This window comes from Chelonia mydas, chromosome 13 (assembly GCF_015237465.2).
Source record: "Chelonia mydas isolate rCheMyd1 chromosome 13, rCheMyd1.pri.v2, whole genome shotgun sequence".
NCBI classification, from domain to species: Eukaryota; Metazoa; Chordata; order Testudines; family Cheloniidae; genus Chelonia; species Chelonia mydas.
In genome coordinates this window covers 7,886,099-7,904,255 of record NC_051253.2, presented here as the reverse complement: position 1 = coordinate 7,904,255, position 18,157 = coordinate 7,886,099, and the positions used below count along the sequence as shown (strand labels likewise).

Below are 18,157 nucleotides of genomic sequence, written 5' to 3'. Positions count from 1 at the left end.
ATTCGTATTATTTTATTAGTATTTATTAAGAACCGGAACGTTTTAGAAAGCTAGTTCCTGCCTTTTCCTAATGCTCCGCGCTGCTCACTACACTTGGGTGTCTCCAAAAGCCATGGGTTTAGAGGGCAGTTTGTTTGTTTGTTTGATCTGGCGCTGAATAGAAGGACAAGCCACCTTCTTCCTCACCCCCCCCCCCCCCCCCCCGGCACACTCACTCACTCACTTTTCAGATCTGAAAAGGAGGGAGCTGTTTTGCTAACATGTATCCGCTCTCAGGCATTCGAGTGAAAATACGCGTGGGGTTTACAGCCAGAAAAGATCGCAGGGTCTGGACATTACTTTGAAACCGGTGTATATCTATGTTGAAGTTTCTGTTTCCCGCAGAAATGCGATCAAACGCGCAAGGTTCCCTGTCCTGGTGCCCTCAGTTTAAAGTGCCAGAGGCGAGATGATTTCCCCTCCCTCACCCCAAGTCAAAGCACTTTGTTTTTCAGAGTCACTTTGTATATGATCAAGTCTGAAAACAACCTAAACCTTTCCTACCGAGCTAAGAATTCTTCACTGAAATATAGGAAGCTGTGAAGTGGTTTCTGCCTTAACAACAACTTCTATGTAAAAAACAACACAACATAATAAAGAAAAGGGGGGAGTCCGGCTACCAGCTTACAAAATCACTCAAAACAACGGCTGAACTAAAGCTTCACAAGTTCCAGATCCGGATAAAGATGTAGCCATATTTTATTCGCAGCGCCTGTGGGGAGAAGCTGGCAGAGCCGAGATTCTTATAGGGCCCTGGGTCATTCCTAAATTTATTTCTAAAACTTGACAATTTCAATAAAGTACAGAACAAACCGTTCAGTAAACTCTTTACCGAAGACCAGGAGTAACCAAGGACAGAATGTAGCTTTAAGTAACAAGCCCTGGTTGTTTATTATTATCGTTTTTAGTATGAAATAATTTCGAAAACCAGAATTTTAACATGTGTTTGCTCAGTACTTGAAAACATCCCTCTTCTTCTTAGGGACTTGTGGTTAAAGGTGTCACTGTTTGAAAGAGGTTAAAAGAGCAAGGAGCTATTATTGTAAGGAAAAAAATAAAACAAAATCAGAAACCAGTTTATTGGGAGTGTATTATCAAGTTGGATTTTCAGCCACCTTTTATTTAATCCACACAGTTATAAATATTCTAGATTTTCTCTCTTAAGGAACAAGGCTCTTAAATACATATAAATCCAAGTTATAGGTTGTACCTGCTTAACAACCATTTTAATTAGTATAGTTATTTATTATTACTGTGAATATTAAAACAGCTCAAAGCTATCACCTGGATTTTGTCCTAAAGAGAGACAATGCAGAGTTGATTCGGATCGTATGTAATAAGCAAGGGGTGGCAGGAAATGAAACTTGATTTTATATTCAACATTTTAAGCCCTTTGGCAGAGATCGCTTAAACAGAACCAAGTCCCTTTTCTGTCTCCATCGCTGGGCAGGTTCTCAGCCGGCTTTACCTGAGCGAAACTAGCAAAATTAATCTCGGGAGTCAAGGGGTCTCTGATTATTTCGACTGCCTTGAAATACCTGTGAAATTCTTTCCCTTCTATGGAGAAGGAATGACACCTTAGTTAGCCATCAGCTCAACGCAGCCAGAGGTCATGGTGGGCAACGAGTCCTGCCAACGCCATTAGAGTCTGTTTGAGACTCTCCCGCCTAACCCCTTTTGCGCAAATTGAAAAAAAAAATCGGAGTTTAATTCCTTATCCCCCACTAGACCCCATTGTTTACTGCTTCCCAACAAACTAGGGACCCGATCTTGCAGTCTCTGCACAGGCAAAACGCCCACTGACCACAGTGGGAAGCCCCACTGCGTGCAGGATCGGGCCCCCCTCCCCCCGTTTCAAGCTGTTCAATTCCTGCATTGGAATTTATTGCTAACATCCTATAATAAAAATTAAATATTAGGCAGCTTTTAAAAAAAATGCCAGTACGAATAACTAGAAAAGAGACACAAATCGACAGCAGGGAAGTAATAAGCCCTGGGCGTTATTTCTCCAGTTTGGTTTATTGTGTACTTTTAACTGGGATATTTTATAGTAACAAAAAATATGTTGGAGGCATAAAAAAATCTCCTATTAAAAATGAATTTGTATAAGAGTGCGAGCTATTTACCACGGAATAATACTGGCGAAACGTGCGTATTTATTTACTTGTTACATTCTAGCTGATTCAGATAAGATTCTGCAGTTTACTACTTATAATATATTCTCAGTACACAGAAAAGCAATTCAAGAAAAAACAACGTATAGAAGATTCAGATCTTTAGCCTGTGTTTCTCATATGCACAGCAGTTACGAAAACCCTTTGAAAACACCCTTCCATTAGCCTTTACGGCAAAACGGTAGAATTCGAAGAGAACTGAAAATATTTCAATTTTCTGATTTTACTATTAAAACTAAAAACATTATTTAATAATATTTTAATTTAAAATCTTTTTGGAAGATTTCTAGGGTGAGCATGATTGTAAAATAATATTAAAACATGTTTTATATATATATATATTTACTATTATAGTTTATATATATATATAAGTTTGTATTGTACATATAGACATCTATCTATAGCTATATCTAGAGAGAGATAGATGTCAATATGTACAATACAAGCTTTATATTTTGTATATATATAATCTTTACCCTAAAGGAAACTTACATAAAGTGTTCTAAACTCAAACAAACACACACATATAACCCCCCCCCACACACACACACATACTCACTCATGCATGTGGACGTATATATAGATATAGATACACATACATACATTATAGATATTAATCTTATGCCTAAACTTAAATCTTGCTGTACTTTTAATTAGATTACTTGTAGATGGCTTTAAGTACCCTCCTTGCTTACACAATTCTAATTTTTGCAGAAGAAGGTTATATTTCCATAAACAAGAGTGGTCTAATGCTCGTGTGTGTGCGTTTAAAGCTCTGGGACGCTTATTCATTATATTGAAGACACACTGGTAGCCATTACAATGGGCAGAAGCAGGTCTACTGTGGTTCTCCATAACTGGTATCAAGTGCAACACAATGTCCTTAAAACTGTGGTCACTTTAAGCACCAAATAATTATAAAAAACACCAGCTAGAAACCCACATTTTAAAAGTTTTCTCTCCATGTCTTTCTAGGCAGAAAATATTTTCTATGGAAAATAATTGCTTTGCAAACCCCAAATTGTTTCCATCAGCCTTTCCTAAACGCTCATAATTTCAGTAAAAAGAAAAGGAGGACTTGTGGCACCTTAGAGACTAACCAATTTATTTGAGCATGAGCTTTCGTGAGCTACAGCTCACTTCATCGGGTGCATACTGTGGAGGTTTAATACGATCCTAAAGGAAAAGAGGTTCATTCACATAATTTAAGCTACAAAAGCGTGTCATTTGTCAACGGTATGTACACATCACCGCATATATGCATAGGGAGTACTCACATGTATGAGCATATATACATTACACATGCATGTTACACACACATTATATTTATAATATACGCGTGTGTATATGCAGATGTGTATATACTTGTGGATAATTTATATGAGTTTGTGTATGTGTGTGTATTATATATGGATACGTCTCTGTAAGTGTACACAGTGTTAGTATTAGGTAAGTTTCTGTGCAGATGTGCGCGTATTATGTATGTTTATACCCGTGTGTACACAGTGTTAGACTTATGTTTGTGTATGTGTGCGCGTATTATGCATATACCCGTGTACAAGTGTGTATACACAGTGTGTTGGTATTGTTTGTGTATATATCTGTGCGTATTATGTACGCAACGCATATATATCTGTATGTTTGTCTACATGGTTAGTATGATTTAAGTTTGTGTATGTATGTGTTTCAATAATACATATACACACGTGGTCGCTATGTATTTATATGTGCACGTTACTTTGTGGGCATATAGCGAGTCTATTTTTGAGACTGTGCTGTCCGTGTCTCTTTAAAAGCCAGCTGCGATTTTAAGTCTCAAGCGTTATTGTACTTTTAGAAACCGGTCTTTGCAAATGTTTCGGACCATCTGCTTGCTGAAAACTGCAAACTCCTCAAACTTCAACCAACCAACCAACCAACCACCCCCACCCAAAAGGAGCCCTGGGACGTGTGGCGCTCCTATGGACCACATATAGATCTTGTTCTGCTAGTTGGTCCGTAATCGCCGGGACAGGACAGAGCTGAGACACAGTCAGCCAAGGGTCTGCGGGATCTGTCCCAAATTACCTGGGGGGGGAGGGGGGAGGGGGGCGCTTTTAAAAAAGTCTCGAAATATTGCTGAAGGAGGAGGGTTCTGGATCCTTGTCAGAATTCGTCTGCGACCCCCCAGTCCGTAGCCCACGCGCCTGCCTCCGATGTGGTGTAGACTCCCGGTCTCTTCCCAGGAGTCGAGGCTTTCGGGCGTTGCAAGAAAAAGAGCACCGGCCCGGGTGCTTCCTCGAAATTCACGGGGTTCCCTGTACAATGGCCCGCTAGGAAAGAGAAGCTGGGCGCACGGAAAGGTAGAAGGAGCTCGGGTGCTGGGAACAGAGCCCGGGGCTGGACCAGACAAACTTCTGCAGGGTCCAGTTCTCTTTAAGATCTTGCCATCCTTACTAATGGGACTGACCCCACTGGCTCCCGTGGGACAATCTGTGGGAATAAGGATTACTCAGGCTAGGAATGGTTTGCAGGGCCACTGTCAAAATCCCAATGGAGCTGAAATCAAGAACCTCTCCGAGCGCAGACCTCACTGTTTCCAATCAGGTTTGCTTGTCTGGGCTCGAATCCATGTTAGGGTTTAAACGGAAATCGGTACCATTTCCAAGCTAACCAGTTTGCACCAAACTCAGAAACCCTCAATCCTGAATTTCTGGGGGGAAGGGGGGGGGGGATGCAAGGGCCCAGCACATCTGGAAAGAGGAAAGCACATAGGGGCTAGCACAGACGCGTGAGCCAACTCAGGGTCCCTTCACTGGGATATCTTGTAACCACAATGGTTTATAATGTTATAACGCAGTAAGGCACCTGGCAGGAGAGATCAAATAGCTGTTTTATGGATCTCGAAAGTGAAGTTCAGCGTGACAGCTAGATCCCACGTGCATCGACCCTGTCCTCTAAGCAAATATGGACTGGAACTTGGCAAAGCTAACACAGGGTTCAGGATATTTCACACTCGTGTGCCTGGATGGATAGAGAGATTCCAGACCGGGCGCTCCTAGTGAAACCTAGGGGGACCTGTCCGTACAAATAGGCAGCGGACACAGAGGGTCAGGCTGATGCGGTCTAGAGCAGTAACAATCCCCGTTTCCGCCCCACCATCACCGCTGGAGCCCAATTCTCCCAATCGCTCTATAAGGATGCAGCAGGCTGCCCTAGCCAAAGGCACCTGATCAGACACAGTAGTGTCAAAAGAAGACATGACTCTAAAGAAACAATGAATGGTCAGAGAGGGACAGGGCAAAAGGACACTTTTCCAGGGGAGGCAATCTCCTCTCTCTGTGTGTCTCTGTATTTCTTCAGCACCCCGTTGCTTCCACCCAGGTGGCTTTGGGAGAAGCAAAGACTCATATGAACGCAACTGTCGGACTCAAACACACTCCTAAAAAAGGGTGACACCAGGCCGCCACCCCGGGCTAATTCCGCGCTACTCTGGAAAGGGCGAGGCGACTCAATGCCAGGCTAATTCCCCCCTGCGTCTGCTTTGCTTGTTTGAGAACCAAGCGCTTTCCCGAGCTCCTGTCCGTGGCGCTGGCTTGCGACCAGGGACCCCCACGCGGTCCCACCTGAACACAGCCCCCCTGCGAAGCAGCGGCCCGGAGAGACGGGCAGGTGCTGCCCTTGTCACTGGAAAGAGGCGAGGAGCTGGGTTGCCGGACAACTGGCTTTCTCTCCCACCCCTGTGAGGGCACATCCAAACGAAGACAAGATCTGCCCGGGGCACGTGCTTTGCAGGGCTGCCTGGAAAGGCGCAGGGCTGGAGCCTACCCTCCCGGGGCAGTCAATGGGAGTTTTGCCCCAGGAAGGGTTGGAGAGTGAGGATTTCCAGCCTTGCTCCTTCCCCGAGCTCACGACGGTTGGTGAAACAGCTTTCGGGCTGGCGGTGAGACCCCTCACAACAGGAGCCCCGGGAGAGCTCCCCCGTGTCAGGGTGTATCTGAGAGTGGGGTGGGCAGAACAAATGTATAGATCCTGTCCAGACCTCCTTATAACCGCCCGGGGAAGGAATCGACAGCGGATTGGCGGGGATCCGGATCCGGAGTGGGTTCAGTTCAGTGCCAGGACAGGGTCCTTGCTGACAATGTTCCCCCAGAGCTGGCACCTTTGTGCTCATGGAAGGGATCCAAGCTCAGGAATGGGCCTGCGGTTCCGCTCGGCTCATCAGCATCCATTGGGCTGTTGTACTTCGCAGCCACGGCTTCATTGCCAGGGAAGGCAGTTTGTGTAGCTGGATGTGGTCTATGGGGTATTTAGGAGCGGGTCATTTGGACCTGAAAACAATCGCCCTGTTAACCGCTATGGAAGCAGCGTGCGAAGCAATCGCAGCTCATCCAGCGGGGATGGCACCGTGTGCAGAAGCTCATTGGATGTCAAAGGAGAGACAACTCAGGCTCGGGCTGGGGCAGGCTGCTGGTTAAACACCAGACAATACCTGTGGGGACTCCCTCGGCCAGCCAGTCGTGCTCAGGAACCCAACCCGATCGTGTCATGCAGGGATCGACACGGATCTGTGCTGACTTCTCTCTAATGAGAGCAGGATCGGGGCCTCGAGATATTCCCGGACCCGTGTCACACTTGTTAGGGGTAGAAACACCTTTGGGGGCCGCTCCTCAGATGGTGGAAATGGTCAGAGCTGAAGTCAATGTCAATTCACACCCGCTCAGGATCGCCCGCTCCTTTCCTTTCGTCTTTTTGCAGAGCGATCAGAGCAGCCAAAGGGGGGGGGCGGTACCCAAACGCCTTAAAATGCAGCCCTGTTAGCAAAAGAGCATCCAGTAACTCGTGCGGATTATTGTCTAGCTGCGGTAAAAAAAAAAACAACAACAAACCAAACCCATCCCCAGCATTAAGTGTAATTCACAGCTGCTTGGATGCAAATCCCACTAGTGTTGAGGAAGAGGAGAGAGAGATTTAGGAGCTGAACTGTCCAGGTGAGGTTTTTTCATGGCTCTGGGACAGACTGAGTGGCGCCCCCAGACCCCGTTGTCCTAATCCCCCCCACCCCCACTTCCCTGTTGATTTGTAGGATATTTTCTGACCCTAGACACGTGAGGCATCCGCTGCAGGAGTAGGTCACTGGAAGGAGGGTGGTGATGGGAAAGCGGGGACGGGGGGTTGGGGGTCAGGGGACATTCCTTCCAATTAAGGTGAAAAGGAAAGACATCAGGAGCCTTTTACCGAAAGGAGAGAGAAGCGGGGGAAAGAAACACTGGTGGGTTTTAGATTTTAACGAGTCAAACTCTCTGATCTCGCTTCAAGTCTGGGTTGGAGGGGGACGCGCTGAATGAAGAGCAAATGCAAAAGAGATTTTCCTTTCATAAGAGAAGTTGCCCCCAATAAACCAAGTAACGAATACAAGCCCCATCTTTCTTTAGAACCGAAGAGATGCCCTTGGAATGAGGTTACGGAGCCAGCATCAGCCGTGGCTGAGCAGAGTGGAAAACAACGCAAATCAGGTGATGTGCCCTACTGATCCATACGGTTTCATTCCACGCAGCTGCCCAATGAAAGGGAAAATCCTTCAACGCGGAGCGAGATTAACCCGCTCCGAATCTCAATTCACTTTAAACAGAAAGCCTTGCGTGCAGAATAGCGCGCCCCGTGTCTTTTAAACAAGTGAGAAATGGAGCAGCAGGAAGAGTGTTCCGAGCTGAAAATGCACCCAGCAATCCTATCTGTGTCTGCTTTATCTAGAGCTCAAATGGTTCACTATTGGTTCCCTAATGTCACCCCAAAAAACCAAATTCAAATCCAGATCTACACCAGACCAACGGAGTATGTTGTCGCTCCACACTGAAAGACTTGGCAGGTTCTAAAGGTTTTAAACCTTTCCCAAACTTTCCAAACCAGCCGCCAGCGCTGTATTGGGGACACACGGAACTTCGATCCGCTTTTCTCTTCCTGTCTAAATTAAGTGGAAGGGAAACAAACAGAAAGATGGCTTCAGGAAACACTTAATTTCAAAAATTCGTTAGCCAAGTCTTGCTAAACTCCGAAATGCGCCCTCTCTTTTGCTACGTTGGCCTTCAATGAGATAAGGAGCATGCATGATCTTAGTTCTCGTTTCTTTTGTACAGGAAAGCATTTTAACAGCTTTAAATAATAAAATAGGTATCTTTTCTCCAGCCCCCCGAGCAGTGATCAAATACCAGTTAAAGAAACGGGAACCAACATTTTCCCAACAGGGTAAAGCCGCAGAGAAAGAGTTACCTTTCGACCTGTTTAGAGCGAATTCTTTGTCTTTTTCACACGGTGTCGATCTCATTAGGTGCCAGAGTAGCAGCCGCGTTAGTCTGTATCCGCAAACAGAACAGGAGGACTTGTGGCACCTTTAGAGACTAACACATTTATTTGAGTATAAGCTTTCCTGAGCTACAGCTCACTTCATCGGCTGCCTGTTCTTGATCTCAGGTGCCTAATGCAACCTGCAAGAGAGGTTAATTTCCGCAGGGAACACTGGCGAGAAAATCAAGACAAAAGGCTTGCTGGTAAGGAAGCCTGGTGGGATGGAGGAGAGCAGAGACTGGGCGAGGTGTGTGTGAGGACTAAGCTAAAGCAGCCCCATCAGCTGAAAGGGGAGATCATGGGTTTGTGGGGAGGAGATGCAGGACACTTAAGAGAAGCCGCTGGAAAGGGTTAAACAAACAACAGGCTTAATGGGAAAATATTTATCTTATGTTCACTGCATGTAGCCACGTCTCAGGGAGTGTGTGTGTGTGTGTGTCTCAAGTATTTTTATGTCCTTCAAAGATGCCTTTCCCCCCCTTTCTAAGAAGCTTTTTCTCTCCTAGAATAAGTTCACATATATTCTTTCCTAATTCAGCAGAACTCCGACGGCAGGGGGGAAATGGGATCCTCCACAGGTTTCAAGCCGTTTATATCGTCTGCTTCTCCTCCGCTCCTGGCTACACTGTACACCAACACTTCCGCACCCCAAAGCGGGCGCCGGGTCACAGATAAAGGGGTAAAGCATTTTCCCAAGTAAGGACTACTTTAATTTTTAGAGAAACAAATTGCCTGCCAGGGACTAAGGATTTGTGGTTTGAATTACACATGGATCATGTGGCACGAAGTTATTCGAGCCTTTCCACACTGGCCCTGGCTTGTAATTTGCGTTAACAATTTTGTTGATAAAGAATTTATGTAAGATTTCAAACGCATCTTTGCCCCACTCATGAGTGAATATCAGATAGAGACTTTCACAGCAATCAAGCTGTATACATCTAAGGGAAGATGGGATGGAGTCTGAGCAGAGTGGGAGTCCGTTATGATCATTATTAAGGGAATACAGTAAAATAAGTAAAAAGAACAGGAGGACTTGTGGCACCTTAGAGACTAACAAATTTATTTGAGCATAAGCTTTCGTGAGCTACAGCCCACTGCATCTGTTTGCGAATACAGACTAACATGGCTGCTACTCTGAAATAAAATAAGTGGTACTGATAATCCTGCGCTTATCCCGACTGATTTTCATCCCGTAGAACTTTGCAAACATTATTGTAACTTTCCACTCTCCTGGTGAGATAGGTAAATACTCTTGTACCCATGCTCCAGCCAGGAAAATTGAGCTACAGTGAAAGGTGAAAATCATCACCCCCATTTTACAGACAGGGACACTGAGGCGGATTTGACCCTGGGAGCTGTTGAGCCCCTCAGCTTTGAGCAAAGCCATTGGTAGACATGGGCACGCAGCTCTTCTCAGTAGATGCTCGACATTGTGCAGAATTTGGCCGAGGCAGCTAAAGGAACTGATCCTGCTCCACTGAGGTCAATAGGAGTTCTGCCATTAATTTCAAGGGGAACAGGATTGGGCCTTGGCCCTGCCAGCACTTAGATGTGAAGACTCAGTGGGACCTTTCTCTTGTGGCTAATGGTACCTCTAGGTATAAGGGCTTGCAGGGTTGGGGCCTAAAGGGCAGAGCAAGTTACTGACAAAGCTAGAAGTAGAATCCAGGAGTCCTGCATTCAACCCCCTCCTTTCCACCTGCCCACTCTACACCTTCCACCTGCGTGTGTATATGGGGGTGGGGGGGTGGAGGGGAATATTTCATGCTAGCAAAATGGAAAATACCAGACTTGTATCTGTTGAACCCTTCAGCTGGTGCTCAGGATCCTCCAGCGGCCCTTCTGCCTGGCAGAGCCAGCCCAGCGAGGCAGGGAGTTGTGGCTGCTCACTTTTAGTGCTGTTCCACTTACATTTTGGTTTCCACCCTGCACAGTCTCCTCCCCCCACCCAAAGGCAATAAATGAAATGAAGAAAAAGGAAAGGAAAAAAAAAGGCTATTTTGGTATATTAGCCTCCTTGTGGCCAGGTGAAAGGTTAAATTCACATGATTCATTGGAGGCTGAGAGACAGCACTTTGTTGCTAGGATTTTGGGGAATGCGGAGGGCTCCAGTGCCGGAGTCTGAGTAATCTTTAAGGGAGAGAGCCAGGCTCCTGTCTGACGGCTGCAGGCCCAGCAGTTCTGTGTTTCATTTCAGACTGTCACTCTCCTATCTCTCAGCTCACTCCCAGCTCCAGCTTGCTGCCAGATCTTGGGAACTGTTAACTCAGACAAATTTATAGATGGAAAAAGAACAGTTAGCCATTGTTCAGTGGGGCGGGGGTGGGGGAGAGAGCAGGGCTCCAGTCACCTAAGTCATGATGTAACATGGTTATTACATGGCCCCGGGGAGACGTGCCAAGGGTCTTTCTCCTTTCTGCCCCATCAGGGAAGCTGCCACCATTGCACAGCTCCTAAAAATGGGACTTGGGCTTTGAAGCCAGTTAGGCGCTTTGGAAAATTCTGTTGTAAGTGACCAGTTTCTCCTCGCCTGGTGTCTTGGGGACAGGACTCAGAGTTGCCGATTCTCGCCAGTTTTATCATGATTTTTTTCTTAAAGTTTTAATCACTGGCGTCATGGGATTACCCCAGACTCCCAGCTTTCATGGAAACAAAAGGTAAGTTTCTAGCCAGAATTGTTACAGAAAACAGCTTGACAGTGTGACACAGGCTCAAAAACTAGAAGGCAAATTTAAAGACCCCCAACAGGCAGGGTAGGTTAGTGGTTCTATCACTGGACCAGGAGACCTGGGTTTTATTTCCAGCTCTGCCCCTCCTGCTGGGTGACCTTGGGCAAGTCACTTCACCCTTCTGTACCTCAGTTTCCCCACCTGTAAAATAGGGATAATGATACAAACCTCTCTGTAAAGGACTTTGAGAATTGTTGATGAAGTGCACAATATATTATCTTTTAAAGGTCTTATGATTATTTTTGGGGGGGGAGGGGCTGACTCATGACTCATGATTTATGAACAATTGGGCTTGGCAATGCTAGGATAGATCCCAGGCTAATGGGGGAAATTTTGGGAGTCTCGTGTTGGACTGTTTGCTTTGTGTCTCTGCTTACTTTTGTTTGCATTTACCAGCCTCTTAGGTGAAAAGACACTTCTAATTCTAAACTCAATCAGGTGTCTGGAAAATGGAGCTACATTTTTTTCCATCTTTGTACATCATCTCCAGCCATGTAAGGTTAGTGTGTTCTTAACACAATTGTCCATGCGAAGGGTCTGGCTTCACTGCTTAACATGGGTGATTAACAGTCAGCTTGGCCCACCTCAGTGTGAACATTCGCACAGCAAAGCCCTACCCGTGTTACTGGGTATTCACTGGTTCTGCACTCGCCCCAGGTGTGTCTGGGAGCATATTCCATAATTTTTTGGGCCAAGATGCTCTAGGATTCTTTCCCAGTCAATTGTGTCAATTGCAGAGAACGTGTATGTCCTGCAGGGGAATTGTGGGAAGGCACTGGAGAACTGTCAGCACTCAAGTGATTCAGCCTGCATCTGCACTGTACAAGGGACAGCTTCCAGCCCAAATGAAGATGTAGCCTGGGTTCTAATTCACAGCCCAGCAGGGTAAGCTTGTCTGGGCTTAAAGTACCTACAAACCTGGGCCACTAGTTTGGGCTAAATCTTCTTCCAAATTGATGGTGACTCTGCACTGCTGAGAGTTGCAGAAACCTATATTCATCCAGAAACTAAGCAGATACGACTCTGAAGACACAGAAGGAGAAATTAAGTCCGCTCCCATTTTTACCATCATTTTCCTCAGCACATTTTAACTATCGTGTAGCTGGACACACACATGTTCACATTATAAAGCCTATCAGCTGTTATAGTAATGTTCATTCATTATCTAAAGCATTTGTCACATCCATTCCTAAGAGAACTTATTGAATCAAAGCACTGACATTGCACAGAGACATACACACACACGAACATACCCAGGTCTGAGTTCAAATCTGGTGCAAGTCCACTGATGTTAATGAAGATACCCCAGAGATGAATTTCAGCAATGTCTTTACCGTGGGCTAATTTTCAGTCTACACCTTTCTCCTCATTTATTTTACAAAAGATAGAAATAATTTTCCGTGAGGGAGAAGTGGCACCCTGACAGCTCCTGAGCAAGATAATGATGAGATAAATATGCAGTGCAGCTACCCCTATCCATTGTAGCAAAATGTAACATTCTTTGCAGTGCTTGGCCAGATGATTTTTATACCTCCATGTCTAACACGTTTTTCTGCCTTAGCTCCTTTACCTACATTCTCAGACTAATGGTTTTATTTCTCAGTTTCTCCAACACATCTCGGCTCCTCTGGCTTTGTCCAGCACATCCTCCAACCACATCTCTAAACCGTTCTCATGGCCTCACTACAGCTTTTTGGCTGCATCTCTCACCTGATCAAACCTCATTTTTCAGTCCCTTACCACTGACATCTCAACCTCACTGACTGCATTTTTCATCTCCTATGCAGAAAGACATAACTTCAAGGGGTCTGAACAGACTCCCATGGAGGGAGAACAGTTTGGGATGGCTATTCCATCTATATCAGTGATCTAAGTCTCTCTGGCTAGCCAGAGGAATATTTCATCATGCAATGTGCTGTCTTATTCTCTTCTAGGCAAGCTATTGTTTTAGTGAAAACAATTTCATTCTGTCCCAAATTCTCTATAGTGCACATACAAAACTTATGTTCATGCAAGTCAAGGTTCATGCCCATGGGACTAGCACTCTGTTGGCTGACACACTGGGGTATTGAAAAGGGGAACACTAGTCATAAAAGCTTGAGCTGCTAGATCTTATGCTAAAGAGCCATGGCTCTGTAGCTGGGGACTGTAACAACTAATAGTCCATGCGGATCAGACTAGAGGAGGACCTGTAAAACACACTGACAGAGGGTTACACACCCCCCACACACAACCTCTCAATTTGTGCACATGCTCTGGGCACTGGTTACACACAAGTCAGAGCGTGCAAAAGTAAACATGTACCTTTGAACAACTGGAGCCCATAGTGGAGGTTCACCGTAGATGGAACTGCACTTTGCACATTGTGCATTGAAACAATCCTGGATTTTCATTATTCCACTACCTGAGTACAGTACCTGGGTTCACCATAAGTGTGTTCCACATACAGACCTAGGTGTGTATAGGAACAAGTAGGGCTGGTCTGGTAGAGCTGCTGCGTGTGGTCTCGTGGGAGGCCTTGGTTCGCTTCTGGGTCCTGCTCCATTTGCTTCCACAATCTGAAAGGCCTGGGAACACTGAGAGGGAATCTCCTGCCTTACTCAGCAATCATCTCTCTCTCCAGCTAATGAACAAGCCATGGTGGTTGGCTCCGAGGGGAGTTCCCGCCCAACCCTTTTCATTCAGAGGGGTGCTAGCTTGCTGTGACAGGGTGACTCACTAGTATGCGTGTCAAGGGGGAGGCGAATGTAAAGGACAGGAAAATTGTGAGATGCTTTGGGACACAAAAGACCCTAAAAACAAATGCATAAAGTAGAAGATCCACATTCTTCTCACAGCTACACTGGTGCCAGCCAGTTGGCTTCAGTGGTGCTGTGTAAGTGCAAGTGAGAGGAGAATTTGGGTGGCTGGCTGCAAATATGCACAAGGCCTTCATGTTGCTAAATACATTTTGAAAGTGATTTCTCTTATAGCAGATGAATCTTTTCAGGGCCAGACAGGAAGCAGAATTTACCTTGTTTAGATAAACCAGCTGAACAAGATAAAGGTCTCATGACATTTTAATCCTCCAATACATTTGATATTCAGAAGCAGTGGATAGAGCATTGGACTGGGATTGAATGCATCTGGGTTCTATTAGCAGCTCTGCTACTGATTTACTGTGTGATCTTGGGCACATCACCTCACCTTTATGTGGCTCCATTTCTCCACGCCCTTCGTCTATTATGTTGTAAGTTCTTCAAGGCGGTGGGGGGGGGGCTGTTTCTCATTGTGTTTGTACAGCACCCCCTAACACAGTGGGGTTCTGTTCTCAGTGGGGGAGTCTAGGTGCTACCATAATACAACCGCTAAATAATAAACATTTGTCATGACAGAACGAGGATCCTCCCTGAAGAAAAGACCAGCCTTGTGTTTTAAAAACAATGACAAAAGTCTTTCTATTGCTTATGCATCCCCACAGTCACGGAGCTATATCAGCCACAGCCAGTTGGTACAGCGCTCACCCATTTAGAGAAGCAAACTGTGTAAATAGCACACTAATGCCAAACACCACTCACTATGTGGCAGATGCCAATGTTTTAACGGTGACCCTGGCATGTACGAGGCACGGGTTCCAATATAGAAACAGTTCTGTTTATAGGTCCAAATCCAGACCCTAGCCCAGGCTGTGCACAGGGGAAAGAATCTTCTTCCAGGCCATAGAGGTGCTCCGTGATGGCTACTGTAGCTGTGAAACTGCAGATAGCCCATGTGGATCTAATTCAGCCATCTAGGGTGGGGACGAGGATGGAAAGATCAACCTGAACAGCAGATCCCCATGCCATCCCTGCATGCCGACATGCACAGATCTGCCCTGGAGCTGAGCTTTATAGCGGACAAGGTGGACACATACCTTAGGTGACTGTCCCTAAATCCTGCTTCCTCTATGTGTAGTAAAAAGAAAAGGAGTACTTGTGGCACCTTAGAGACTAACAAATTTATTTGAGCATAAACTTTTGTGAGCTACAGCTCACTTCATGCATCTGATGAAGTGAGCTGTAGCTCACGAAAGCTCATGCTCAAATAAATTTGTTAGTCTCTAAGGTGCCACAAGTACTCCTTTTCTTTTTGCGGATACAAACTAACATGGCTGCTACTCTGAAACCTGTCTATGTGTAGTGGAGCCACTAATTCAGTGGCCGGGGCACCTCTGTGGCTATGGAGGCAGGGCCAGGAACTGGCGCTTACTGGACAACTTTTAACATCCAGTAACTCCCTCCTGCAATTTCACAGAGCCAAACTGAAGAGAGTCATGTGTCATTAAGGGCCTACCCATGAACATGCTCAAGTGTTTGTAGGACCAGACCCTAATTCTGTTCCTCATGAAGGAAAAGAAAGTTAGTCACCTGTTTGTTCCATCCCACTTTAACTGGACCAGGCTTTGCTTTCAGCAGCCAAAACCCTCCGCCAGGTATTCAAAAATCTTCAGCTCAACGTTTGGTTGGCCAATCATTTCTAAGAGCAAGGTGTTGGGGTCACTTATGCCAGAACCTTATGCTAATCTGCATACAATCATTACCGTGAGTTGAAGCTGAGGTCACCAATGAATAGTGTGTTTTAAGAGCTTGTTGATCAAACAGAATTTACAGACCAGGACAGTTATTGACAGGGCTGACAAACGTGCTGTTGCAATGATTTACAGTCCAGGTGTGTGTTGTCAGAGCAAGATATTTACCCGAGATTCCAAGAACAGTTAAATTTTAATCTTTAAAGACCTTTCCTAACTAGGGCTTTTCTGCAATGTCTTGGGAGGTTCACAACTTCTGGTCCATTTGCAAATTATCATAAAAGTGATCCTGAGTTTCAGAACTTTCAGGGGAAAATAATAGCAGATTTAGTCATTTACGAGGTTTTTAACGGATATGAAACTTGTAAGGTGAATTGACAGAGGTGGCCTTACTCTCATTCCAAAACTATAATTCACCATCATGCACTGCCTAGAATATATACCCATTAATCGGGATTATCTCTGAACATCTAGCAGGCTGAGAATATGGATCCTGGAGACGTCAGCAAGAGATTTCATTAGAAGAGACGCCAAGTGCTTGGAAATGGGAAATGTATTCTATTCTAAACATCGGCTGCACTGAGGCTGACCCTAAGACAGCACAAATTGGCTGGAAAGACAAAGAAAGCTGAAAATGAAAACTCTGTTCATATGTAACAGACTCCATTTATTGCAACAATATCTGCTTTAAAAGTCTCCTGTAGTTTTTTTTAACGTTCAGAATGGCAAGAACTCTTAACTCTGAATAGTCAATATTTATCTCTGCTGATGTGCAGAAGCTTGCTACATGACCAGAGCATTAACAAATTTCCTGTCACATATTGCAGAATATTTATTACTATCTCCTAGGCCTTACTAGATATTTCAGTTTTGCAAAACATGCCGTGGATGAGATTTTCTATTTAAAGTTAAAAGCTCCACTCCAAGAATATTTAGGGATTTTGTGCTAATTTTTTTTTTTGTTATCAATCCTTCCTTGATGTTATCTAATTTGCCTACTGGGTAAAATTTAAAAGAACTCCTAACCGTCAGTATGAAAAGAACCCAGCAGGCTAACACTGACTAGGTCCTCAGATCTATTAGCTGTAAATTACTTTAACATGAGTGACATCACACTTGACTCTTGGTAAAACAGTGTTAAGTTAGTGGGTAATAAAACAGCTTGACACTAATGATGGGTTCTGGGTGATAAATTACTGTCATGATCAGATAAGGGTTCTTGAGACTAACCTTGAACTAAATCTGGTTTGTTGCTACATCTTGTGTGCAGTGTTCTAACTGGGAAGATTAAGGGCGAAGGGTCCAATCCTGCACACCTCTCACAGACGTGGGCTTAATATTCAGAGTAGACATATTCTCAATGGTCTTACTTTTGCAAATAATGATTACTCATGTAAGGAAACATTTGCAGGAGCACTTTCCGTCCCAGACACTGGGGATGCTCATATGAGTAAAGCAAGGAGGAGGAATTGGCCCTAAACTTGAGACCATCAGCCCAGTTCTGCAGTCCTTACACTATTGACTCCAATGTAGGAACTTTGCTTGAATAAGGACTTCAAGACCTGTCTCAATCTCTGTCTCATATTATTTATATTTAAAAAAAAACAATATTCAAAATAGGGGCCTGATTCTGCAAGTTGCTGAGCCCCTACGGGGAGTTGCTGAGTACCCTCAACTCCCATTTATTGGTGCAGGAAGTGTTGGATGAAATTTCTTGGCCTCTGCTACACAGGAGATCTGACCAGAAATCTATGAATCCCAGAGAGGTCAATAAGAATTGAAGGCATTCAGCACTTCACAGGATTGGCCCCTAATTCATTAGGCTTGTTTTCCTTAAAGAGATTTGGGGAAAACTCTGTATACAGAGCTCTGAGCCAGCCAACGTCAATGAAACCACATGAGATTTGGAATGTTTTTGACATCTATTTTCTTTGGAAACTAACCAAGGTGTTCTTAGGAAACAGCTTCACAAATTCTTTTACATTATTATTGTTATTGGATGCTTGATTTTAATTCATCATTCAGGTAACAGGCTTTGTAGATGGTCTGTGTATTAGTTCTTATATAAACTTCTGTATTAAAACATTCACCTGAGTTAAAATTCGTGCTTAATGCATTATTGTTCCTGCCCTTTATTATGACTGGTATAATCCAGAGAGACAAGGTGGATGAGGTAATATCTTTTACTGGACCAACTTCTGTTGGTGAAAGAGACAAGCTTTTGATCTTACACAGAGCTCTTCTTCAGGTATAATCCAGGCATACTTCTATCTTTCTCATGTTACAGAAGATTGTAGATTTCAATGAAGAGTAATCCTCCACATAGAAATTCACATACTTTATTA

The 18,157-nt window shown here is 44.7% G+C and overlaps 1 long non-coding RNA gene across 1 annotated transcript; it reads left to right on the top strand.

The window, feature by feature from the left end:
• Positions 1-6,630: 6,630 nt before the first annotated feature.
• Positions 6,631-16,599, top strand: LOC119563661. The gene is made up of 4 exons (XR_005222151.2): positions 6,631-7,183; positions 7,628-7,708; positions 11,663-11,765; positions 16,287-16,599. It is a non-coding gene; the product is annotated as an uncharacterized LOC119563661 (long non-coding RNA).
• Positions 16,600-18,157: the final 1,558 nt, after the last annotated feature.